At 39.4% G+C, this 27,344-nt stretch overlaps 1 protein-coding gene across 1 annotated transcript in view; it reads right to left on the bottom strand.

Moving 5' to 3' along the window:
• Nucleotides 1–27,344, bottom strand: part of LOC149065262 (cytosolic carboxypeptidase 6-like) — a 659,637-nt gene that overhangs the window by 78,931 nt on the left and 553,362 nt on the right. The gene's annotated exons all lie outside the window — the stretch shown is intronic.

Here is a 27,344-nt window from a genome sequence, read left to right on the forward strand (position 1 = left end):
GACCTATATACTAATTATATTATAAGACCTATTAAAAAATCAGCATAGATTTTTTAATTTGAACATTTGACAATTATATTATAATTGTCAAATGTTCAAGAGTTACGTAATATGATTCTGAGGAGTGTATTGATGTTCTGTAAATTCTAATGACCATTAGAACCTTATACTCTATTTTTCTATTTTATAATTATATATTTTTTAAATATGTTTGTCAAATGTTTAGAAATCATATTGAACGGTTTTGGTGACATTGTTGGAGTTTTTCATGTATATACACATATCATTTTTTGTCCAAATGGAAATATATTGCAAAATATGCTGTAAACTTGTGTTGTGTTAATCACTTTGTGAAACTGATTTGTTTAATATTGTACATATTGTGAGAATGTTTGCAATCGACGAGATTTATTTTGAAAGTAAGTGTAATCTGATGGGGTAGAAGATGTTTTAACCCCTGAAAACTGTTAACAGTATATCGATATTGTTTTGTATTAGCGAGAATATTTTATATATAAAGGGTTATATATAATTAAAAAAAACAAAAAAACTGCCGGTGGTTGTTTTTAAGCAACCATTTTGCCATTGACTGATCAATATCTCTACCTAAGTAGAGAAACCAAGACGAAGAAGACGAGAGCTTAGTGCTCGGTACTTCGCATCAACTAGCAACGGCAACGTAATTTGTGAATTTCCTTCTTTCTCTTTTTCCGTTCATCATCACACAATTTGTGATATGTTTTGCAATTTAACCCTTTGCACTCGAGAGGTGACTCTTGCTCACCACTTTGTTTGGTGCGGAAATTCGATGCGCGGTGATAACTACACTGAAGAGCCAAAAAAACTGGTCAACCTGCCTAATATCGTGTAGGGCCCCCGCGAGTCCGCAGAAGTGCCGCAACACGACGTGGCATGGACTCGACTAATGTCTGAAGTAGTGCTGGAGGTAACTGACATCATGAATCCTGCAGGGCTGTCCATAAATCCGTAGGAGTAAGAGGGGGTGGAGATCTCTTCTGAACAGCACGTTGCAAGGCATCCCAGATATGTTCAATAATGTTCATGTCTGGGGATTTTGGTGGCCAGCGGAAGTGTCTAAAGTCAGAAGAGTGTTCCTGCTGGAGCCACTTTGTAGCAATTCTGGACGTGTGGGGTGTCGCATTGTCCTGCTGAAGTTGTCCAAGTCCGTCGGAATGCACAATGGACATGAATTTGTGCAGGTGATCAGACAGGATGCTTACGTACCTGTCACCTGTCAGAGTCGTATCTAGACGTATTAGGGGTCCCATATTAAGCCAACTGCACACGCCCCATACCATCACAGAGCCTCCTCCCGAAAAGCCTGGCATGCATCTCGGCAATTGTTAAATGAAATATCATACAAAACAAAATTACAAAGACTAATGTTTGAGAAATTATCTTCGTAAAGATGTAAAGACACATTAAATATTGGAATATAAAAGTTTTATGTGTTAATTTGTGTGTGTAATCATTTTAAGTTAGAAGTAAGAAATTCGCCAAAAGCGCTACGAAACGCTTCGAGCTGCTGATTAGTCCGCGCAGAAACGGCCTCGAGTGCAAAGGGTTAATGTCGATATTGTGCAAAAATTGCAACTGCATTGCTGAATTTAAGAAAGGGTCATTTGTTATTATTTCAATTTTTTATGTTTAATGGATTCGTGTATATAGGCCGGGATTACTATAAATGTTTTAGAAAGTTCTTTTATAAAACTTGAAAAAAGTGCGACCAATAATCTTGTCGATTGTATTCGACTGAATGTAAGCAATAAGCTTATTGGGGGCCGTTCAAGTATTACGTCATCATCGATGGAGGGAGGGGATTTGCTGACTTTTGATGACAAGGTGGGGGGAGGGTTTGGATAATGCTTACGTCATCAACCACCCTCTATGAAAATATGAAATATTTTTAATGGCATCTTACTCGGTGTGCCAAAAACGAGAAAAACCTTTCGATAGTTTGTGGGCACTTGAAGTAACATTTCCCCAACCTATTGATAAGTGCCCTACAGAGCCACTTTAGTGATTTCTAAATGTTTCGCGGATCCAAGCGATCTGGAAATGTGTCCGAGCCGCTTAAGTGCTCTGAAACTGCGTCACGCATCACTCAAGAGATCCGTAATTATATGCCGCGGATCACTTAAATTACCCGAGAATGTGCCGCTGGTAACTTGAGTGATGTAGAACCGCACTGGGGCCCTCTTCAGTGCTCTAAAACTACGTCACATGCCACTCAAGTAATCTTTCTCTAAATGTGTCACGGATCGCTTAAGTATTCTGGAACTGTGTCCCGGGTCATTTAAGTGATCTGAAAATGTGCCACGGGCCGCTCAAATGCTCAGGAATTGTAACACGGGACACTTAAGCGATCTGTAAATGTGCCGCTTAGTTCATTTCTACAAAATTAGTTAATTAATTAATTAATTAACCAGGGTGCATAGCTACCAGTACTCACCACATCTTACTGGCGTAACGTGGATCCTAGAGGCATGCCAATTAGGGAAAAAATCCAAATAACCTTGTTTTGAGTTTATATTTGCCTTTTCGGACCTTTTCAGGTCAAGGTAAACGACCCATTATTAGAAAAGAGACGTATAACCACAGGAATTAAACAAGGTTTCAACTTGAGCCCGATAAACCACAGTATTCTCATTGATGATTATACCAATTGGCGTCCTGGGTTTATAAGCTGACGATGTTATATTAATTTGGAGGCGCTAAGGTACCTCCAGGAGCTGTTCACAAATGTCCAAAGATGGAATGCATACCCCGCCAAGTTGAATATGAACAAATATGTGATGATTAGGAGCCATTCAGGTATTACGTCAGCAGATTTTTATCCATTTTTGACCCTCTTTCCCCTCGTCAGCAAAACACTGGACACCCCCCCCCCCCTCCGCTGTCAGCAAGATTTCGTCAGAAGCTTAGAACATTTCATATCTTCAAAAAGAGTGGTTGATGACGTAAGCAACCTTCAACCCTTCCCCCCCCCGTCATCAAAAGTCAGCAAATTCGAAACCCTTCCCTCCAAAACGTATACATAATGTAAATGTTTGTTATGTACTGTACTGTATGTTTCAAAAATTTATTACAGAGAAAGGAAGTCCGAGAATATAAATATTGTTACGGAAAATTCTGCAAATAGTTCTCATTTATCACCTACAGAGGGACATAGACTTGGTTGAAGGGGTGCAGAGAAGAGCTACGCGTGTCCTTATTGGCACACGGGGCTTGAGTTATGAAGAGAGAGTTCATTTTTTGAATATGTTTACATTGGATGAACGCAGGTGTCGAGGAGATATGACCGAAGTGTTCAAAATTTTCAATGGGATGGATAGGATGAGGCATGAACTTTTAGTACACCCGCCAATCGACTGCTTTTACAAGGGGACACCAGTATCGATTGGTGAGGGACAATGCAAGGTTATGGTGTCGCAGGGAATTTTTCTCTAATAGGATTGTTAATAAATGGAACAGCTTACCCCCGGAGGTAGTAAATTGTAGCACAATTGACACGTTTATAAAGAAATACGATAAACATGTTGGAGTAAATCGAGAAGCTCTATCCATACTTAGAATAAGACAACCATAAGTATTCTTTATGGGCATTGCATAATATTTTATCATGTGTATATATTGTTTATAATTTGTGTTAATTGCATTTTTAATTGGGTTGCTGTATTTTTGAAATATATGACATCCATATTTTTATGGGCATCTTTCTATCAGCCACCTCGTTCGGCATTTTGTTGTATTTGTATTTGTGTTTATTATGCCATTTTTCGCCTCCAAATAGTCATTATATTATGTAAAAATAAAAGTTAATGCACATTCCTCTGCAAATATTGCCAAATCGGCAAGAGGTTTAGTGAAGTTTGGCGACTGCTCCGATGATTTGATGACTTCGTGAGGACAAGAGACTATGCCGGATAGTCGAAATTCTACTGTACTATATTTTCTGACGTACCAAACCTCTTTGACCAAAGTCGAAGGGAGCCTCCAATTCCTCTTTTGCGGAGGGCCCCCATCAAATCAAAGTCGGGCCAAGCTTCGTGATATCAGATATCGTTATAAGCGGGCTCGACCGTACATCCTTTTGAAACACCGCGAAAAAATGGCGACACAACATCCATGAAAAAGCATAGATTTTGGATGACGTGGGATGTGTCAGAGAAATAGGGAGTTTGGAGAGAGAGAGAGAGAGGGAAAAACTCCTTTTTTGAACGAAGAAATGATCCTTTGATCTCTCTCATAACGGCCATTGTAATCTCTACGGGTTCTGATAGGTATATACATATAAAAGGAGAGAAGAGGAGGAGGAAAAAAGGACTTTTCCTTTTTTTTCTGTACTCTGACATCTTCCCTGATGAAGATACACGAGGTTTTGATATCAGGGATTCAGTATATGATTCCACAAGGATTAGTATTCCGTGCCTTTCTTCACGCCTTCGCCGTCCTTCTTTTTTTTCGTCCCCAACATAATCTCCAGATATTATATATATATATAGGAGGAGATAGGCAGCAACGAGGAGCCCTAGAGCGAGAATCTAAGATGATGATGGTTCATGTCGTGGATGGAATGCCAAATTATATTTGCTGGATATAATGAGTAAATATCATATTTCCGTTTTTTTTGTTCGATGACTACTTCTTATGTATGACCGAATTACTCGATTTTCAGTAATTTGACGCGTGTCAGATTTCAGCTCAAACCACTCTACTTACGTGCACGAGTTAGTTCGTCAATAACTATTCGAGACAATGGTCTGTAGACTGGTTTTTTACTTACTTAAAGAGTGAAAGAATGAGAGAAAATATATATATTTTTTATTTGTTTGAATTATCGTTTTCACTTAAATTTGAATTGATGGAGTGAAATTTTAGACTTGTGAAGACTTGTCACACGAGCAATCAACATGAGCGAAATTTGGAGAAATTTCAGTTGACTTATCCCGTTGCAAAGATCCCTTTCAACAAGTCTTTTTGGCAGAGTCAGGAATCACATTAGCAGTGTATAATAAAGGCATTAATTAATCTCCAAAATACCATGAGCTAAATGCCAAATTATTTGGAAAGACGAAATATTTAGACCTGTATATCTCAACCTACAGGACCCCTTCACACGGGGGTACTGAAATCTGGCGACAGATAGAAGACTCCGTATCAAGAAGATTGAACACGTATATTTCTATGGAGCTCCTCACACGAGGATATTGACGTATTTTGCAACGGAATATATATGCTACGCAACGGAGTCACTTTTCGACTTTCATGCTAGTCAAACGCAACAAAGTAACGCGTTTCTTAGCATATTCCTTTATATTTCGATTGTACGAGAGGTGCCCACGCTGAATTTTGCAACAAGACAAACAGTTATATATATGTAATTTTTATTTCCCACAGAAATATTCTCTGAAGCAACTCTAACTCCAAATACCTCTCGAATGGAATGTGTGTAACATAAATATAGGCCACGCACAGTACACACGTGCATACGGGAGTTTATGAGATAACCCCCGTATTGCTCCAAGTAAACGCAGTGATATATTTTTTCTTTCGGTATGGTAGCAGCTTAGTCAACTCTCAAAAGAAAATAAAGTTTCTTTATTTCATGGAACTATACTCCGTCCAAATATTGGATATTTACAGCATGGATCTCTCTTAAGGATAATTAGCAGTTACTCATCGGGGCTGGCAGGTAATCAGCTGATTTATTAGTTCCAGGTAAGCCTCTTCTCTAATTCCGCATAATGCAAGGACTGCGATTCCCGTTGGCCGTAACGAATAGGGTCCGATGAATGCGTTTTCAATGTATGGTTATATCCATAATTTCTTTGTCTGTACTTATCTTTTTTTGCGAAAATAATACTGTAGGATGATAATTATTTATAATTACAATTAAATATCAACTTCATCACTGCTAAAATCGCTGAAAATTTGATTTTCTTCTTACACCCCCCCCCCTTCCGGTTCATAATGTACAGGGAGATAAGGGAGGTGAACTAAACATTTCGTCATTTTTACTCATTTTCCCGGGCTTTGGGATATCTTATTTTTAGTAGCGCCATGTGAGGGAGAATGGGCAACTCGACTCGATCAAGTCAACTAAACTCTCAAGTTGGGGCTACTAGAGTTCGATCAGAGTATCCTCGTGTGAGAAGGTCCAGGAAGGAAGACTCGATAATTTAATTCTAATTAAATGAAAAATTACTCAATTGTTGCAATTTATGTTAGAGATATTAGTGGGTTCACACACAAATGAAAAATTTGACCTTCACACACATAGTTAACTCAACCATAAGAACTTAGAAACATGGGATTCTTTTTGTTGTGTTTAAGAAGAGACAAGACAACAACTTTCTAACTGGAACAGGGCAGGATGTCCATTAAAAACTTTAGATTATTTTGGTAAAATTCGAAGTTTTTGGGTTTCTTGGCCGACGTTACGTAAAGATTTTGTCTTTCGACTGTTCGTTCGCACGGATGGCGAACATTTTCAAGAATTAAAATAGGCTACTACTTACGCCTTCTCCCTGTTTGAGTCGCATTGCTTCGTCGGGATTGGTCCGTTGAGCTAGATTTTTCCCATTGTCCGAAGTTGTTCCTAAGGCTTCTGGATAATGCTTGGGTTTAAGTCTCGTCATTTTTAACACGGGAAACCAAGTACTGTTGATCTCCATCCTCTCTTCCTTTCTGTTGAAGCAGTTCTTGTTCTTTTGAATCCCGATTGCTTCTCTAAAAATGCGTGGAAAATATCTTCTGTCGTTGGATAGCACGTGGTTGTCCGCGAAGACAATTTTGTGATCCTTGGTCAGAGCATGCTCTGCTACGGCTGACTTGTCAACCTGACCCAGACAAATCTGTATGGCCTAATCTGGTTGATATCGATCTTTTTTGTAGTGCCTATAAAGCACTTTTCTATAACTGCACGGGATACGGTAAACCCAAGCTGTTTTTAGTCCGTCCCGTTGATCATTGGCTGACCCGAGACATTCACTTCGGATTATGGTTAGATTGAAGATGGCCACGATGGTGAATTTTCTCCGGTGTCGTCCAGTTCTGTCCGTAACTTGAGGAATGTAAGGCAGAAACGCTTTTCCGGTCGCGGGTACTTCTACTTTCCGTGAAGCGTTCTTTGGATGTGTGGCCCTCATTACATATCCCGTAGAGTATCCAGAGAGGCCCTAGATGGTTTTTTTTTCCTTCACCAAAATTTTCTCTGGCTCACAGATTCTTCTTGCTCTTTCTACCAGAGCTTTGATCATACCGTGCTTCTGGGCAGGATGGTGATTAGACTGCCAGTGCAGGTATCTGTTTGTGTGCGTCTCTTTACGGTATACCGTATGGCCATGTCTATTACATTTCCCCGTGACCAGAACATCTAGAAACGAAAGGGTTCCCCTCTTCTTATTTCTCCATTGTGAATCTGATGTTATGTTTCTATTATTTGATGTATATTGTTAAGATGAACTAGGAACTCTTGAAGTTTCTCCTCTCCATGACCCCATATTACAAATGTGTCGTCCACATACCGAAATCACGTTGATGGCTGGTATTGTGCTGTCGCCAGGCCTCAAATCTTCCCATATAAAAATTAGCAACGACCGGGCTGATTGGGCTGGTCATCGCTACCCCTTCAATTTGTTCATAATACAGTCAAATCCCGTTTTAACGAATACCGTTATAGTGAAAATATCGTTTTAATGAACACTTTTCTAATCCACCAGATAAGTTTGCATAGAAACAATACAGAAACCTGGAATTTATAACGAAATTTCATTATAACGAAGTGATTTCTCCGGTCTCTGGGAGTTCGTTATAACGGGATTCGACTGTATTCACCATTCCAACTGAAAAATATGTAGTTGTGAGACAGGCGTAGAAAAGATTCACAATATCTTTCTTGAACAGTTGTCTGATCTGATCCATGACATCTTTTCACGGTACATTCGTGAAGAGTGATGTAACATCAATACTAATCAATATTTCGATGGGCTGTTGCACTATATCACTAATTTTTTCTATAAAATGAATGGAATCCGTGATGAAGTTTTCCGTTACACCGATGCATCTTCTCCGCATTGTTGCTAGGTGTTTTGTGTGTAGGTGAATATGTAGGAGACCCAATGCTGATCACTATACGCCGTAGAGGAACTTCTGGCTGGCGAACTTTTGGGAATCCATAAATGCGTGGCGGAACCACCTCTGATCTACAGGCAGTCTTTTTGATGTCTTCTGTAAGAGAAAATGATTTAATGAGCCGGTTCATCTGACGAAGTATCTGTGTTGCGTCGGATCCTTCTTTGGCTTTCTGTATAGGGCCGGGTCCAACAGGTTTCGCATCTTCTCTTCATAATGATCGGATTGAAAATGATCATGGCGTTTCTCTTGTCCGTCGGCTGCACCAAGATGGTATTATATGCATTTAAAAGATTTCATCGCTTGTAGCTCCCCCGGTATTATGTTTGGCATAGGCACTTTAGATCGCTGTAGAATGCGAGATGTTTCAATGCTGAAATAGGTTGCTTCATTGGCTCGTGGAAACTAGATAGAAAACTTTTTCACTTTTTATCTATAAACTCGATCAGGGTATCGATGGGATTGCTAGCAAATTCGCAGATGACGTGAAGCTAATGGGGGTAATCGGGAATCAAAGCTATAGGGAGTTGCTCCAGGCCAACTTAAATAGGACTGCAGCATGGGCAAATGAATGGAGCATGATGTTTAGCGTTGACAAGTGCGTGGTCGCTCATTTTGGTTCGAACAACCCACGGTTGAATGGTGTCACTATTCCGGATGCAACTAGGGTCACCGATTTGGGAATTCTCATTGACGAGCGGCTTAGGTTTTCTGAACATTGTTCAGTGGTGGTCAAAAAATCAAATAGAATGCTCGGCTTCAGTTTTAAAAAGGTCTCTTCGTGTTCTCCTAAAGTCATTCTTCCGTTTTTCCGAGGCTTAGTTCGTCCTGGACTGGAGTATGCTGTAATGTTTTGGAGACCATACCTACAGAGGGACATAGACTTGGTTGAAGGGGGTGCAGAGAAGAGCTACGCTTGTCCTTATTGGCAATTAGAGAAGCGTCTCACGAACGGTACTCGGAATACCATCGGTCAAAATATCTTAACACGGCGGAGAAAATGAGGTATCGCGCTAAAACACCGTTTTCCATCAATAACTCATACACGAAACTCATATTTCTGCTCACAGGAGGCCGAACACTCTCTCCTTCATTAATCGCTAGGGTGATTCCGATAATTAACATTAATTAACACCGAGAAGAAAATTCCTCATATATACATCTTTTACAGAATTAAAGCGGTCTATTCATGCGAAATATATGGCAAAAATTTCCGGGAAAGGGATATTTATGAAGAATAAGGATATCATTTTTGACAAGGAATAATACTTGAAAATAGGATGGAAAATAAGGCATGTAAATGCGGACATATTTTTTTTTTTACTTTCATATATGCATGTTTTCGTATAAACCTCGTATGTGTCTTTTTTCCATCTGTAAATATACATTCTGAGAATTTCTGGGAGACATTAACATCTTTATCATACGTCTTCACTACAATGTAACGCTTTTTATACTCGTGTCTTTTTTAGAAGAAACATGCGAACAAGACTCCACTTTGATGTGTATATCGTATATTCATAAATAAAAAGAGTTTTTCTCCTCTCTTTCTCACAACAAAATACTGTTTATTATGTATTTTATTCTAAACAGAAGCTGCAATTTCATGTTTGAAATATTCATTAAGTTTCCCATACGCGTACAACGCCGAACTTGTCACGGACATCATCCGCGGCTGCATCCATCTCTCTCTCTCTCTCATTTGCACATAACTTTTTTGTGTTTTATGTGTAGTATGTACGTACTTCAAGTACTTGAACATCAAAAGAGAAGCAAAAGAAAGGGGGGGGAGGGATGTTTTGTGAAAATGGTATCGAAAAATCGAGGCGTCTGATACATCTGACAAGTCAAGCGTCTTCTATCGAGAAATCAATGAAATTTATTTTGTTTTGTTTTCTCTTCAGCGTTTATTAGTATTATTTTATGTAGAATTTAAGCATGTTTTATAGATTGAGATAACGGATAACGCTCTTTTCTTTTTCGTTTTTGAAGACTTCAATGCGAGATGATAGAAAAACAAAAATGATATGATATGAATCGCAATGAAGTAAGTGAAGAATATCTTTTGTTTCCAATGAATGAGATGAAAAGGAATCGCTGATATTCATGTCGTTTTTGTTGAATCATTTTGTTTATTTTTGTGGAATATCATGCTTCATTCATGAGCTGGACGCTTGTAATAATCGGTCGATAAAGAATATGTGCTTCGTTTCCAAAGCATCGCCAAAGGGTGAGCCGCGTTTCATCAAGAGAAGAAATGGATTCACAGAAATCAAAGGGAAGACAACAATGAAGGAATTTTATTCGGGATATCAAGAGAAAGTTCGATTTGTACATTCATGGGAGAAAAAAGAAAACTTAATTTTTTTTCCTTCCTACTTAAATAAATAAGTATTGGGAATCGAGTTGAACATCAAATGCCAGAATAAATGTCGTTTCAGAATAAGGGAGGATCATGAGGAGTGTTGCCACTGTGGTGAGTACGAGACAGGTTTTCTTAACCTTTCTCAGTCGCGACCCAAACGTCAACAACGTGATCAGTTTCGCGATCCACGGGACTGTTTGTATTTCGGAATTAGTGAAAGCAATGACGCAATAAGTGCATTTGAAACAGACTGTAAGTGTCATACGACTCATCTAGAAAGCCCTTGTGAATCAATCCTGGTATTGACCAATAGCTTGAGATGAGTAAGCTGGCTGTAAGTAGGTTTGTACGACCAACCTCGGAATCACTAGTGAATCAAGTTTGGGCCGTGACCCATAACTCGAGTCCCTTAAAAAGGTCGTTTCGTTTAAATTTTATTGATGATTAGCTGCTCTGCCACATTGTAAATTATGAGTCACTGTTATGGTAATTGAAAATTACTTCGTCACTTGTGATTTGTCCTTACGTTGAAGAATTTCCAAGTCTGCACCATTTCTGGTAGCATCACATCTTCACAGAGTCAATAAGTGGCTTTACGCCAATATTTTTCAACATGTATTGGAAATCATGCAATGCGAAAGGGTGCATGCACTTGGTTGCTCTACACTCTCGATCGCTTCCCTTATCAAAAATTGAATCTTCTTACTGAAACGACGCGTTCACTAGCGTTATGAAGATAACAGCCTTATGCACTGAAGGTAGCTAGATTATGCATTCATCACATTTATGCTGTAATACATATAATGTATTACGATAAACGTGATAAATCCGGCGATTATGCATAACCGCCGATTTTATATTGGTGATTATTAACAGCAAAGAAGACTAGCTGCTGGACAAATTTAAAATCTCTATGTGGATGCGACAGTCGGAGCCATGTTTTAAGAACTTGCACCCTATAACAGTATAAGCAGGCTTTAGTTGAGCGCCAATCCAGATGGCGCTATGGTCATGAAAAAAACCCAACTCAGTCTTCCTCGCTTTGTAGTGACGTAATTATGATCTTAGCCAATGAACGTAACCCCACGTTAAAATCCTGTGAATAGGTTGGAATAACGTGTCCCGTTTACCTCGGATTATCAAGACTCGGATACCGACGACCAAAAGTATTGCCGCATTGTGTAATTCAACTCCATAAATTCACTTTAAAAAAAAAAAGGCTCTAAACTGAAATGTAATCATTCAAGACAAACTACCTTAGTTAGAACAAGATATAAAAAAAAGCAAAATATTACCAAAAAAATATATACATTTCCAATCGCATCTAGAAACTGTATAAATCGCAATTTTTTTTTGTATTCATTCCCATTTCTAGAAATTTCCCGTCAAAAATATAATTGAAAACATAACATAAAATGACGGCACTAACAGATATCGCTGCCGAAAATGATCTTCATGCCGAATTGACTTCACGATACGCTTCCGCTCTTCGATCGATATTATTTCTACAGATCTTCCACCTCGTTCTTCTTGTACCATTTTATTGAATGCCCAAAGAAATGAAAAAAAAAAAAGAACCAACTTTTCAATATCACGAAGGAAAAACTAGGGACCATATTGATAAACGTAATTTCTTCTCTTTAATATCGACTATCTTTGAAACCACTTGGTCCTGAAGAGTCATTCAGCCGTGTATATACGTAATATACAGAGAATGAATCGCAAAAGAACTTTGAGCGAAGAACTAGGATTCATTTGAGACCATATGAACCGTAAATGAAATAGAAGTTTCTGGTTAATACTCGAGATCTCTTCTTTCTTTTTTCTCTCCTTGTTCTGACGGGTGTTATCCAAAAAAAAAAAAAAACCCAAAAAAACTTATATTTATATATTTTCCTTCTTTCATCCGAAAAGCACCGAAATCTCTTTAGGGACCTGATAATACCATATAGGTTGGATTTTCTTCTCCACTCGGATCAGGAAAAAAAAAGTAACTACTTATGACAGTATATTTCAGCGTCGGAATCTGCTAACAGATATCTACTAACGCGTGTCGTTGATGTATACAGGGTGTCCTGCAAGAGCTAATGCGGCCTTTTCCTCATCTATTCATCCGTCGTACAGTTATAGTTTCAGTTTGAAAAAAAAAAAAAAATGCTAAGGAGGCGTTCGGAAATTACGCTGTAGAAGTTTTGAGAGTGGAAATACAGTGTGTAACAAAATGAAATAAAATATTATACGTTTTTTAGAACGGGACGATGAACGTCTCGTTCAGCTAATTGCGCTAAGTACAGGTGATATTGGATACCAAGCGAAGATAATTGGAAAGAAGGGTCACATTCTTCGGTGGGGGAATCGAACCACCTACCACGAACTTTCCACGCGCGTAGTCTGTCATTAAGCTTTGACCTCTGAAGAATACCGGACACACCTCGCTTCCCATCTCAGAGTGTGATATCGAAGCGTTCCCGAAGGATGGGTGTATCCGGAAAGTTTTAGTTTATGCAACAAAACATTGTCAGCTCAGACGATGGCAATAAAAAATAAAATATAGTCCTATATAAAAACGATCGTCAATCTGAGATCATATGACAGATAATTAAAATCGAAACAACAAACGCCAATAGGCGATCAAAATCATTAACAAGATTATATGATGATGTCAGTTAATCGAATGATCGCCATTAAGCTGCAGAGTACAGACATTTTCGTTTCTAAGAACACCGTGTTCCTTTGGGCTGAACGAGACTGCGCAATAGACAGCCTCCTAACTCAACAGCAGCTCGTAACGAAATTAGCCTCCAGATGGCGACATGGAACGAAACGACGAACCTCTCGGCTAATTGTATGGAGTACAGGTGACTGGATATACCAAGCGAATATAATTACGAAGAAAAGTCACATTCCACTGTGGGGGGGAATCGTTTCGTAATGTGCCTTCATCTGGAGGATAATTTCGTTACGAGCTATTGCTGAAAAAGGAAGCTGTCTATTGCGCAGTCCCGTTCAGCCCAAAGGAACACGGTGTTCTAAGGAAAGAAAATGTCTGTCCTCTGTAGCTTAATGGTAGAGCAACCACGGAAAATGCGAGGTTGCTGGTTTGATTCCCCATAGAGGAACGTGACTTTTCTTTCATCAGTCTTCGCTTAGTATCCAGTCATCTGTACTTCGTCTAAATTTTTATACGCCCCCGCCCCTCCTATCCTTTAACTTCCAATTAGGAATATGCTGCCCTTTCTCTCGAGAGGCCACCGGGAAAAAAAAAAATCCACGTTTTCAAGTGCAACGTTCGTTGAGATATTCGAATTCAAAAATGGGAATAAAAAAATAAAGAAAGGGAATTGATTTTGAAACATGTTTTTTTTGTCTACTTTACTGAGAAAATGCAGGACAAAAATTTTCCTGATTGGAAATTAGAGGACGAGGGGACCGCATAAAAATTTAGATTTTTTTATTTTGTTTTCCACGGTATTTTCACTCTCGAAACTGGTATAGGGTAATTTTTGAACGCCTTTTGCGGATTTTTCAGATTGGTATCATACTTCTACGTCGTAAGGTTGATGCAATTGCGAAGGGGTACAATTGCCTCCTGGCAGTTTAGTGTTTAGGGAGCTAGCCTCTGACTGCGCAGGTCTGGGCTCGAGTCCCGGTTCGGGCATTGATATCTACTAACAAATTCCCTGGACAGATCGCAAAGATTTCTTGGGAATACGTAATGATCACGTTATCAAAAAGGGAAAAAAAAAGATAAAGGTCGCATTAGCACTTGCAGGACACCCTGTATAAAGAATGTTTGTACATTCAAAATCCGTTATAGCGATGTCGGTTGTAGCGACACCTCGAAATAACGTTAATAATCGTTGGTCTATGTTGTATTTTCCCGTAAATTCGCCATTTCCGATTTCTTACTTTACAAAAATATCCCGTTTTCTCCGGTTTTTGACGAAATTTACTTTAATTATTACCTTCACTGTAAAAAAATGAGATAAAGGCACTTCCGCATATTTCATAAATTGCATAAAAATGGGTACGGCTGCAAATACCCATTTGTTTTTTATTTCTGGCGCGGTAGATATACAGGTCGGTATGATATTCGCCTAAAGCACTGCACCAAAGGATTCGTAGAGGTTTCACGAGTTCGATACCCGGTTCGTGCTCGTCAGAAACTTTCCTGACGCAGGGGTACAACGGTGGCATGACCACAGGAAAAGATTGCTGCCGCAGGGAGTCCCACACCCCGAGGGGGTTGGAGCACCAACCTCTCTGTGAGTATAAAAAGGCTGCCATTCGGAATCGGCAATAAGTTGTAGGTCTCGGTCTAGTTAACTATTGTGTGCAGAAAATGACCGGAATGTGACAAAAATGATCAATGTAATTTTTTTTTACCCGTTGAATACATTTCAAATCACCATATTCTCTAGTGCTCTATTACTTGCTGAGAAGGTTTTTTTTAGCCATATTTGGCGATTTCTCTACGGTTGGCAATATTTCTGGAGAGCATTGGGGATATATCTTTAATTTGTTAACCAGATTTACCATTTTCTCTCGATCAAATATGGTCAGAGTCAAAGAAAAAAAAAATAAGAACGGCTTCTTGCACAGCATCTGATTGCATCTGCTTACATTTTTCGTCAAAAAAAAGTCTCGAAAACGGCAACCTCGATTGTAATGACTCCTCGCTTATAACGAGAAATATTCACATAATCGTCAATGTCGTTAAAACAGAGTTTGTCTGCATGCACGTATCCGTGTTCATGGACTTTCTTCTTCGAAAATATTTGTGATTTTAATTCAAAGTAATCCCCTGACCTGCGGGCAAAAATTGTTTTTGTTTTTCTTAGAGAATCCTAGATTGACTCTGCACGTAATCAGCGAAGATGTTAGAAATTTACTTGAGAGCCCTTGGTCGAGATGAAACTCTGGCGTTGTTTCAAAAATTTAGCATGAGTTTCTAGTACCTTCAATGTAATTTCGAAGATATTTACGAACGGCAGCTTGCGGCTCACCTTGAATCGTGGCGTTCCGATCAACGTTATTTTGCTTTCATTTTTTGTAAATCTTATTTCTGCCTTTCGTGGTACATACACGTTGAAATAAGATTACTATTATATAAACGCCACTGTCGTATCCTCCGATTCCAATATATATAATAATAATTCCAAAACAATTCGTGTCACGCATGGCCGGATTCGTCGTAACTTGGTGTCGCAGCAAACCATCAGAAAATTACATTGCTTTTAGCACGCTAGAAGCTCGTTCTCAGTGCCGGGGCCGGGACATTGCCGTGTTTTAGAGTGAAGAAGTGATGAAACACTGGTATCTGTGTCTTATGAGAGAAGAAATGTGATATATATATAGGTATACTAAAAAAATCAGCTTTGAGAAATTCGACTTAACCATTTCAGTAGCAATGACGAGATATCTCGCCACGATAAAAGCCTCTTATTATAGCGGTAAAAAAGCCAAGATATTTTGTAAATTTAACTTCTCAAAGGAAAACTTTTCCCTACATCCCCTTAGTTTGCACCCGCTGAAAATAGGAAAACTGCGTTCTTCATTAAAAAAGACGGCATTTTGAAGGGGGATTTAGTGATTTCTAATTGCCGCCTAAAGAGTTAAGGACCAGTGTTTGAAACATGACGTGTTTGTTATTCTGGACTTACATTGTAGTCTTTACAACGATCACTTCATGGAAATGCAGGGTGATATAAACACACAGTGGTATGCAGTTAAGGCTATTCTCAAATATATTGATGATGCAATATGAATAAAATGTCACAATCTCAGAAAATAAACACATTATGTGTAACATAGGACCATCATACCACAAAATGTATAGTGGATATTGTCAAATTGAAACTTTGTCATTCTATAATTGAGCCAGTACAGAATTACGTGAGACGCTATGATGTGATATATAGATGCATACAATAGACATAGAATGTAAAATAAAAACGTCTCGCAAAATTTTAAAGTAATATGGCCACCAACCTATTACGGGACTGAGTAATAATCGATAATCAGTAGTTAAATGATCCACGGGGTACACACGATGCTAGCTATTATTTGACTTATACATCCATACAATCAGCATATAATGTAAATATACAATGTCCAGATTTTCAATTAAAATTATGGTCCGTCTTCAAATATGTGACCATAGAGTCTAGCTTGCGTACCAACTGATCCTGGACGATTGCCTAGATCCTTGCTAAACAATCCTGAGGCTTTTTCCCATTGAACGGAAGATGTCTAGAGACTATGTATTGCCTTTACATCGATGACAAGCAATGGTCAAATTTCTGAGATGCTTTTACTTTACCGGGTTCGTCGGTGGAAGGTTTAGGAAAAATAATAGGTAAAATGTATATTCAATCTTCTCAATCTCTCCATGTGGCCAGTCTTATATTCATATGTAAGTTTGTCTCTTGATTTCTCTCTTATTAGACTTATATGCCGATGTGCGTCACATTCGCAATCGCTCTCTTACCAGACTTATACGAAGATGTAATTCTAGCACGTCCCAATCGCTCTTTCATCAGATATGTGATAAGACGTACATGCTAATGACGTAATAAACGTACATGCAGATGGACGTTTTGCATATCTCAATCACTCTCTTACTAAATTCATATGCAGATGCAAGTCTGGCACATCCTGATTTCTTTTTCTTTTTGCATGCCCAAGTCTGGCATATCTCAATCGATCTCTAATCAAACTTATATGCAGAAGTCTGACACTTCTCAATCGCTCTTCTACTTGCCCTCACAATCCCCAGATGTAAGATTGTCATATCTCAATCGCCCTCTACTAAACTCATATGCAGATGCAAGTCTGGTACATCTTGATTTCTTTTTTTTTTTGCATGCTAAGTCTGGTATATCTCAATCTTCTACTTGCCCTCACAAAATCCAGATGTAAGAATGTCATATCTCAATCGCTCTCTTACGAGAAAGCGAATGTAGATGTAAATTTGATATATCTCGATCACTTTCACCAAAAGTAAGAGTGGAACCTATACGCAATCTAACCTGTGTAGGCAGCATCACACCTAAAATAAAATGCAGAGAAGATGAGACGATGCGAAGGGGCAATTCAGTTCCAAATCCTTCTTACTTTCAACTTTGATCTTAGTAATGACGATCTTAAGTCAATTATTTGGGGAAAAATTTTTCATCAAGCAAACAAAGACGTCCAGACAAATAAAATCCGAGATCGCACTGATCTACATGTTTAGGTCATTGGTATAAATATTTGATCAAGTCAACTTTTTCGAGTGCTCACATTCCGATGATAAATACGGAATTGATCACCATAAATTATTGAAATTTATGAATGCAATACGTCTTGGAAGTGAAGGAAGACTCCCAACTCCCAAACTACAATGCACGCAAATTCACCTTACGCTCCCGAAAGCCAGCAATCCTCTTATCCTTTTTTTTTTTTTTTTATCCTCCACACCCTCGGGTTTTCTTCCCTTTCAGAGAGTTTTTTTTCCCCCTTATTTTTATCCATTTTCCTGTTTATATGTATGTGTCCCGGGGGAGCTATATCTCCGTAAGCTTAAAGAGCATTCTTTCCTCCTCACCCCTCCCCACCTCAAGGCTTTCAGTCATTAAAGTGGCGAGAGGAATACAGGAGTACCCTGGGGCATATTTTAACACATATACCTCCCCACTCCCCTCCTGCCATTTCGCTCGCCCTTCCCCCCTCATACCGCCACGGGAGACGTTCTATTTTACCCATGGGTCCTGGTAGGTTGGAGAAGTGGAAAACACACAAGGAACACTAAGTTCTCATACTTTACCATGGATTCCATACAGGACGAGTGGAGTAACGTCTTTCGCCCGTCCCTTCCCCCAAGAAAACATACAAAATCATTTTGAGTGCTTTTAATTCCCTCTCGTATCCTACATCTTTCGAGGAATTTAACCACTCGAAATCTTTCCCCCCTTCAAAAATGATATGTTTGGAATGTAAATTAGGAATCATTGAAGGGTACAAAGCGTTAATGCAGTGATTGGAGTGGATGTATATATATATAGGTACTGTACATGCGTGTTTGCTTCCACGGGAATGTGTAAGAGGTTATGTAATACGATGTAAAAGCGCTCGGACGATGCGTCGTGAGCGAAATGAATGGCAATTAAAGGAGATATAAATACGAAGATGTGGATTTTCGAAGACTTGATGGGAATGGGAGAAAATGCTTAATTCTAGGCTGATAGATTCTCTTGCAGACAACATTTCTAATTTATTGGGGTGGCGCGGGGCGGATCACGTATGGTAATGTTAAGTTTTAAATTGCTTCTATTTACCATCGGTTCGGATTAAATGGGCCCCCCTTTTATCCACGGGAAAACGCGGAGGTTTTCCGTCTCGAATTAGACAGGAACGTCACGATTCATTTCAGTTGAGACGCAACTGGAAAAAGACACGAATGCTGCTGCTGAAGGAAAACTAATCCCTCGAAATTATGATTTTCTAGTTACTCGGCGAGAGGTATATGTAGTATTTAGTTTCTGTAGCGAAATAGGTGAGGTCTGGTCTTTCTGAACCCAATGGGAGATTAATACATAAAGGAAAAATTGGCACTCAATCAAATGAGAGCATGCATTACCGCTATTGAGGGGTAGATGGAATAGTTTGGTTTCTGTATAGGTCAAGTATGTGAGGTTAGGGTCGTCCTAACTTGGAAACGTTCGCCTAAAAATCCGGACTCGTAAAAGTGCGATGGATACTTTTAGCCCCACATTCTCGAATTCAGTTACATTGCTAAGGCCGGAATTACACTATAAAAGTTTGGCAAAAGTCCTTTCATAAAACTTGAAAAATGCAACCAATAAGATCACCGGTCGCACTTTCTAAAATGTAACCAATAATCTTATTGGTTGGATCAAGGCATGCATAACTCAAAAATGCAAAAAATATCCGAGTTGTTACTTTTTTTGAACTGGGCGGTCGATTCAAACTAGAATCAGCAAAGTTGACCACGCATGTTTCATCATGATTGACGCTACCATTTCACCGAAACGGATAATCAAGTAGGATAAACAATGCAGAGCATTCGAGAAAACTAAGTAGGATAGCCGATGCAGAGCATTGGCTATCCTGGCAATATCCGATGCTCTGCACATTATAGTAAAAAAACCCCATCCATTATTCAACCTCCATTGATAAATAAAAACACTTTTATACATGTTTTACAAAATGGTCATCTAAATCTCATAGTTCTTTAAATTTTTTCTAGTCGCGAGCACTGCCTGTACGCATCATCAAAAGAAGAGCACCCCTTGCGGCAAGTTTGACATACGAATGCATGAAATCAAGATGATTGCGATGCTAGAATTCAATTTGCACATGGTGGTTGTGGAATATTTGGAAGTTTGATCGAGTGCTCGCGAGCTGGAAATCGGACACGAGTATCGAGCACTGTGGGTACTGTCAGGGAACACCGCGGTGCTCGCGATCAACGGTTCGAAGATGCCTGATCTAAATAGACGACATCACCCGTAAGCCTTGTCCGCGATCTGCCACGTCGAATTCCGTTCGGGAACGAATCCGGATCCCGAATCGCTGATTCGTGCTTCCATTTTCCTTCAGTTATTCCATTTTATTGTCCGGCATTTATTTGTCAGATAGGACCGACGTGAACTTTAAGGGATTTGGTAAGAAGAACAGGAACAAAACAAAAACAAACCCGGCAAAGGAAATGCGAAAATATCCCTTCTGTCGTATCAAATAAATCTGCGAGAGCACTAGTCGCCTCGTTCGACCATGGAACGATGATGAAACTAGAAAAAGGAAAAGTTTTTTTGGTTTTTTTTTTTCCTCTCCCGTTTTTTCCTTGGGTCCTTTTCTCTGGGAAAAGTGGTAAAGGAGAAAAGACGGAATTTTACCGTATAAGCTTTATATATCCCCAAGGGTACCAGTCGCATCTGGAATCCCGATTCTTATTAGGTTATCTCGGGATAAAGTAAAAAAACACGCCAAACCTTTTGTCTTAGTTTTCTCCTCCTCTTTTCTATTTGTCAGAGGTTAGGCATTTTTGCTATGTTGTTCTTTTGTTATTTTTTGTCCCGTACTGGGCATTAGCACGCACGGCTTCGGGCCCCCACCCCCCCCGGAACCCCAGAGATTTTTTGTTTCCCCCTGTACAATTGCATTAGGCTGTTTGTTTTTATGGCAGATCCAATACTCATTGCGTACAGAAGGGTATTTTTTTTTGCCTCCTTTTCCTTGTTCCTGTGTCCATGCAACAACTATTCAATTTCCGGAAATAATAATAATAATAATAAGATGAGGAAAAATCTCATTTGATGGTGTTTTCGATCCTTCGGTATGAACTTTGAGAATAAAACAGTGACTAAGATACGTATGACTTGGAATCGGCGTTGTTAGTCGGTTTTTTTGGAGTATGTGTCTATATAGTAAAGTGACTATAAATGATCTTCTTTCTAAGGAACGTGCTCGTACAGTACAAACCTCTCGATAACGTACATCCATGGGAACCAAAAAATTTTGTCCGCTAATGCGGTGGTACGATATAGAGAGAGGAACCTTCGTTTACATAAGTTTCATATTCATACGACGTTCTGATTCGATCGGAGTTGGTTCCTATGTATATGTATGCAATTGTTTTTCTGTATGTCTGTCTGTGTATATATATTTGTTCTCTCCGTTTATATATACAAATCTACAATTTTATATCGATCGTCACCAAATTTTACATATATACCAAATGGAACCCGACTTGAACGATAGGATACTTTAAAATTTCGTCAGAGCAAGGAAAATGCCCCAAATGGGCAAAAAACTGTAGGATTTGGGCCCTCAACTTTCCGAGCGATTACTTTGGTTACTGTGGTTCCCTAGCAATGAGTTTCAGACGTGTATATATGCCTTTACAATGGTTTGCCACATTTTTAATACTCCCAGTAATGAGGCTTTTTGAATAGACGTCATAATCATCATTAGCTTCGTTTTTAGGGTCAGGAAAAGGGTGATCCTCATAGAAATGAAGTGCTAAAATTGCCGATTTTACTATAGAAATGCGGGAAATTTACTGGGGTTTTCTGTCACATCAATAATTTTAAAAACTGTATAGAATTCTCGATTTTTGAAGTATCGCTTAGAAATATACGAATCCCAGGAGATTAAATATGAAGTAGTTATCCGGATCTACTTTTGAGTTGGATATCCATGCAATAACATTGATTTAAAAATTTTGTTTATATCTTCTCAATCATGAAAATTAATGTCTCCGTATCGTGTTTTAATATTCAAATGCATAAATTCATGTACTTCAAGTTGTTTTAAAATTAATTAAGGGCCCATAGAAAGTACGTCGAAGAAATTCCACAGCTTTAATTAAGCATTTTCGGAAGTTGAAACAGGCAGATGGGTAAGTTCGAGGTGGGGGGGGGGAATCGAAATATTAGCACCCCTTAAAAAGGGGGAAAAATATATTCATTTCTACGTTTCTTCAAATGTAGATTTGTTTATTTCATGAGTCGCGCAGGAAGTCGCCATATTGGTTAACTTAGACACGGTTTGCATGTCCCTCAAAGAAAGAGGGAGATATCACGTGATACAAAAAAGCCTCATTGAAAAAAACCCGGGCAGCGCCGGGTATTATAGCTAGTAAATTATAGTGTTAAAATGTATATGTTACTATGTGTGTAAAAAAAGATACACCGATGGTTGTGCATAATCACCAGTCGTCTCGATAAAGAAAGTTTGATCGGATTCCACTACATTTGTGTGTCACTTTTATTGGCGATTATGCATAATTCCCAAATAAAGTTGGGAAGTCTGATAAAAATATGGAAAAATTTATATCTTTTTTTCTCTGCATTAAACCAATTAATTTTACCCGTACATGATACATATTTTGCAATAAAAATTAAAATAAATTAAAATAAATGTAAAGAAGATGAAAAAATTTTCATATAACAATATCAGTCGTGTAATGTTGGCTTTCTTCACACGTTTTCTACACACAAAACCAACATTTCCATTCGATGTCAACATCTTGGACTTGTAATGTTCACTAAATTAAGTAATTAATTAATTGACGGTTTGTCGTTATTTGTCAGCACGAGCGTGGAATTAAACATAATCTCAGTTGAATATGATGTTTATTCTGGGTTTATGACCCATTAATCTTAATACAATACAATACAATACAAAACAATACAAATACAACGCCACAACAGGCAAATTGCCCAACGAGGTGGCTGACTTATGAACATCATGGATCCCCGAGCCATTTTTTGGAGGCCCTACCTACTACTGCTACATCACACATGAACCCCCCCCCCTCCCCACGCGGAACCCCCAACGAATCGGTACATGCGGGAATGTGCGTGTACGTGTAGTGCAACCTGATGTAAAGTTTGTTTTTGTGTAATACTTGTTATGTGTAGTACTGTCATCTGCCCCCAGTTTTTCTAACAGTGAGTGAAGTGTTATGATTGAATTATTTATCGTTGTAGGACTGTTGCTCTCTGTGGCGAGACTTTTTAACGGGGGGATCGGCTCGCATTTGCGCCTTGAAGTTGGGAACCACAGAAAACCAACTTCAGCCGACCACCACTGTGGGGTTCGAACCCGGATCCTCGCATCACGAGTCCGGCACTATAACCACTCGACCACCACAGCGGCTATATAATAATATAATAATATAATAAATATAATAATAATAAATAGTTTATATACCCGATTTTATTGACCGCTATTGAGAGTGTCCGCTAACAGGGAGTGAAATACATTCAAGTCCAATTCCACGATACCGGGGATCAGGAAAGCTTCCGTTATGGAGAGGTTCGTAGGATGACTTAACAACACGTATCACACGGAACATTCTCGCAATTTCCTGTTATTTCGTGAGTCTTCCTGGAGAAATTTACCTAGTTTCCAGTATTTTTGACGCAGCTGACAGATATTTGCAAATTAAACAAAAAAAATCGAGCACATTCACGGAATAAATTCTCGTAAACCGAAGTTTCACCGTGTCATCATCTTCAGTAAACAAAATTAATACAGGTATCCTTCGCTTTACGCGGTCTCACTTTACGCGATTGCGCTGTAACGCAAATCTTGAAAAGCTGGTATTAGAAGCCGTAACCTGCAAGATTTTGCCTGGAGTTTCATGTTAACATGGAAAATGAGCTTGCAGATTCAGAATATGACATAGTTATATATACAGTGACAACATCCGTTTGATTTCATGATTTATATGAGACAAATATGGGACAAACATTTGAATATAATTCAACACAGATCTCACAAATCAACATCTTTAGGTAACATTGATAATGCTATCAGAACTTTAATCAAAGGAGAAACACCCTAATGCAACTAGAAATCTCGTATTTCTGTGGGATATTCAGAATTTTCTGACAATCCTCTTGCTTCTGAAATTTCTCATAGAAAGACGAAGAATGCTACTTGTCATTTAAATTTCTACTGTTTCATTAAAGAAAAAAGTTATCAGCCTACATTAGCGTTTCTGAACCTAAGGTCCGCGGTCCAGAAGTGGTCCTCCACAATAGCATAGGCTGTTCGCTGGCAGATATGCTGACTCTGTTCTGAATGGCAAATTATTCGACTTATTGTTACAATTCATATTAGTGCTATATATGCACATGGGTTCAAATACTGTTCAAACCCAAACTCGGGAATCAAAATGATAGGGAGTTGCTCCAAACCAACTTGAACAGGATTGCAGCATGGGCAAATGAATGGAGCATGACGTTTAGCGTTGATAAGTGCATGGTCGCTCATTTTGGTTCGAACAACCCACGGTTCTCTTACGAGTTGAATGGTGTCACTATCCCGGATGCAACTAGGGTCACCGTCAAACCGAAAGATACCCAGGCCACATCGCCATATGGCAATATCGGCTCATCGTCCACACGGACTGGATACCTCTGGCAATTTATTCATAAAAAAGCATACATTACAAAATATACATTACAACTAGGGTCACCGATTTGGGAATTCTCACAGACGAGCGACTTAGGTTTCCGGAACATTGTTCAGCGGTGGTTAAAAAATCGAATAGAATGCTCGGTCTCATTTTCGAAAAGGTCTCTTCGCGTTCTCCTAAAGTCATTCTTCCGCTTTTTCGAGGCTTAGTTCGTCCTGGACTGGAGTATGCTGTAAGGTTTTGGAGACCATACCTACAGAGGGACACAGAATTGGTTGAAGGAGTGCAGAGAAGAGCTACGCGTGTCCTTATTGGCACAGGGGCTTGAGTTATGAAGAGAGCCTTCATTTTTTGAATATGTTTACATTGGATGAACGCAGGTGTCGAGGAGATATGATCGAAGTGTTCAAAATTTTCAATTGGATGGATAGGGACACATTTTGGGTTAATTGTTACTTCACACTTTGGTTTACTATAGCTCATCAAGAAAATGCTCATCAGAAAAAGATATAGCCACGTTGGCGAGGTGGTAGTAGCCGCTGTGGTGGTCGAGTGGTTATAGTGACGGACTCGCGATGCGAGGATCCGGGTTCGAACCCCACAGTGGTGGTCGGCTGAAGTTGGTGGTTCCCAACTTCAAGGCGCAAATGCGAGCCGGTCTCGCCACAGAGAGCAACGATAAGTCATTCAATCATAACACTTCACTCATAGTTAGAAAAACTGGTGGCAGATGGCAGCACTACACATAACAAGCATTACAGAGAAACAAAAAACTTCACGTCAGGTTTCACTACACGTACACGCACATTACCGCATGTACCGATTCGTTGGGGGTTCCGCGGGGGGGGCACTACCTACTACTGCTACACCACACGTGTGGTGTAGCAGTAGTAGGTAGGGCCTCCAAAAAATGGCTCGGGGATCCATGATGTTCGTAGGTCAGCCACCTCGTTGGGCAATTTGCCTGTTGTGGCGTTGTATTTGTATCACACGTTGGCAATGAAAAAAAAAAAAAGATTCTGCGTCCACCGTAACGTTTTATATCAGCACGAACATTGGCCAGGAATCTCCAGTCGTTTCGCGAATCGGTCGGCGAAAGAACGAATCATGCTTGCAAATCAAACGTTGGCCAAAACTTTCACGCATCTAGCGAACTGGACGCAATTCAAGCTTTGGCAGTAACTTATAGTATAATCTCGAGAAACAAAGTCATAATTTTTTTTTATCAAATCTACCAACGAAGCTTAGGTGTCATGCACCAACAGCCAGTGAAAAAGTGATCAATTTCTCAAACTTACCGAACGGCCGTTATGAATAACAACCGGTTATCATGCATAATAACCGATTTGTCACATTTTCACCGTAACATCTATCGTACGCGGCGCGAATAACCTGAAACCCACTTCTGTGCGTGTATTTCTTCACACAAAATGCCCTTGGAAATACAAAGATATATGCCACATCATCATTTCCAATATCGTTGTTTTTACCGTCGACATTTTCCTCGAGAGAGTCCAGAAATAAATTCAAAAACAAAAATTGAATAAATGAATAGATATTTTTTCTTCTCCGAGAGGGCGGTATATTATACGGCTTGCCGTGTTTCTCTCGTGAGGGGCCGGTATCCGATAAGTATTTCCAACATACATAAATACACCTCCAATGTCCAGTACATATGAAGTGGTGAATTCCTCGGAGAATTTCCAAGAAACCGCCGTCGCCCCCCTCCCTTTTCCAATGCAACGAACAGTGTGGAGCCGGCAACGTATTCGATACTGGACTCGGTGGGTATCTATATTTCCACACGCGTGCACACGTACATACATACATACAAGCGTATATATATATCCCCCCATCTAGTGATTTATTGAAAAATTTGCAATTCTGAATGTCGATTTTCTAGTTCTGGGAGCCTTCGGACGGGAACTATATATATATATACGTATATCCATTGGTATGGCCGCACTCTATGGCCTGAAATATCCGTTGGTTGGTAGGCTCATCTGTTATGATGCCGTATTTGATATGAGATTGAATGAAGAGTAAAAAATGACCTATATATATATCATGGGAGAGAGAATTCACGAGAGGCTTTACCGAGCCATATTTGAAAACAACAGACAATGAAGTATATTCTAGAAGTAAAATAACCGTTATATATATATCAACGCAATTTATTGCATTTTTTTTCCCCGACAAAACGTAATGTAACAATAACATTCCAACTTATCTATACACTTCTGTTGTATGTGTTACTGTAAACGCCCGAAGTTGGCCAATTGATCCTTATGATTCGTTGGGTTGGCTAATATGGTTAGCTATGGCAACCCTAACGATTGATGGAACTTGGGTAACGATATTTTAGTGATCCATATATAAGGTACCCATGCAGACCAGGCCATACCGATACAGACGGTATGGCCCCTTTATAGTTCGCCTTTGGCGACAGGAGGTGGACTCCTGTGGAAAGGACTTACGCTGTGGTGGTCGAGTGGTTATAGTGACGGACTCGCGATGCGAGGATCCGGGTTCGATCCCCCACAGTGGTGGTCGGCTGAAGTTGGTTTTCTGTGGTTCCCAACTACAAGGCGCAAATGCGAGCCGATCTCCCCGTTAAAAAGTCTCGCCACAGAGAGCAACAGCCCTACAACGATAAATCATTCAATCATAACACTTCACTCATTGTTAGAAAAACTGGTGGCAGATGGCAGCACTACACATAACAAACATTACACAGAAACAAACTTTACAGGTTGCACTACACGTACACGCACATTCCCGCATGTACTGATTCGTTGGGGGGTTCCGCGGGGGGGGGGTGCATTTGTGGTGTAGCAGTAGTAGGTAGGGCCTCCAAAAAATGGCTCGGGGATCCATGATGTTCTTAAG

This window comes from Pholcus phalangioides, unplaced genomic scaffold, assembly GCF_987345545.1.
Source record: "Pholcus phalangioides strain wild (caught in Gottingen) unplaced genomic scaffold, Ppha-v1.0 ptg000040l_1, whole genome shotgun sequence".
NCBI lineage: Eukaryota > Metazoa > Arthropoda > Arachnida > Araneae > Pholcidae > Pholcus > Pholcus phalangioides.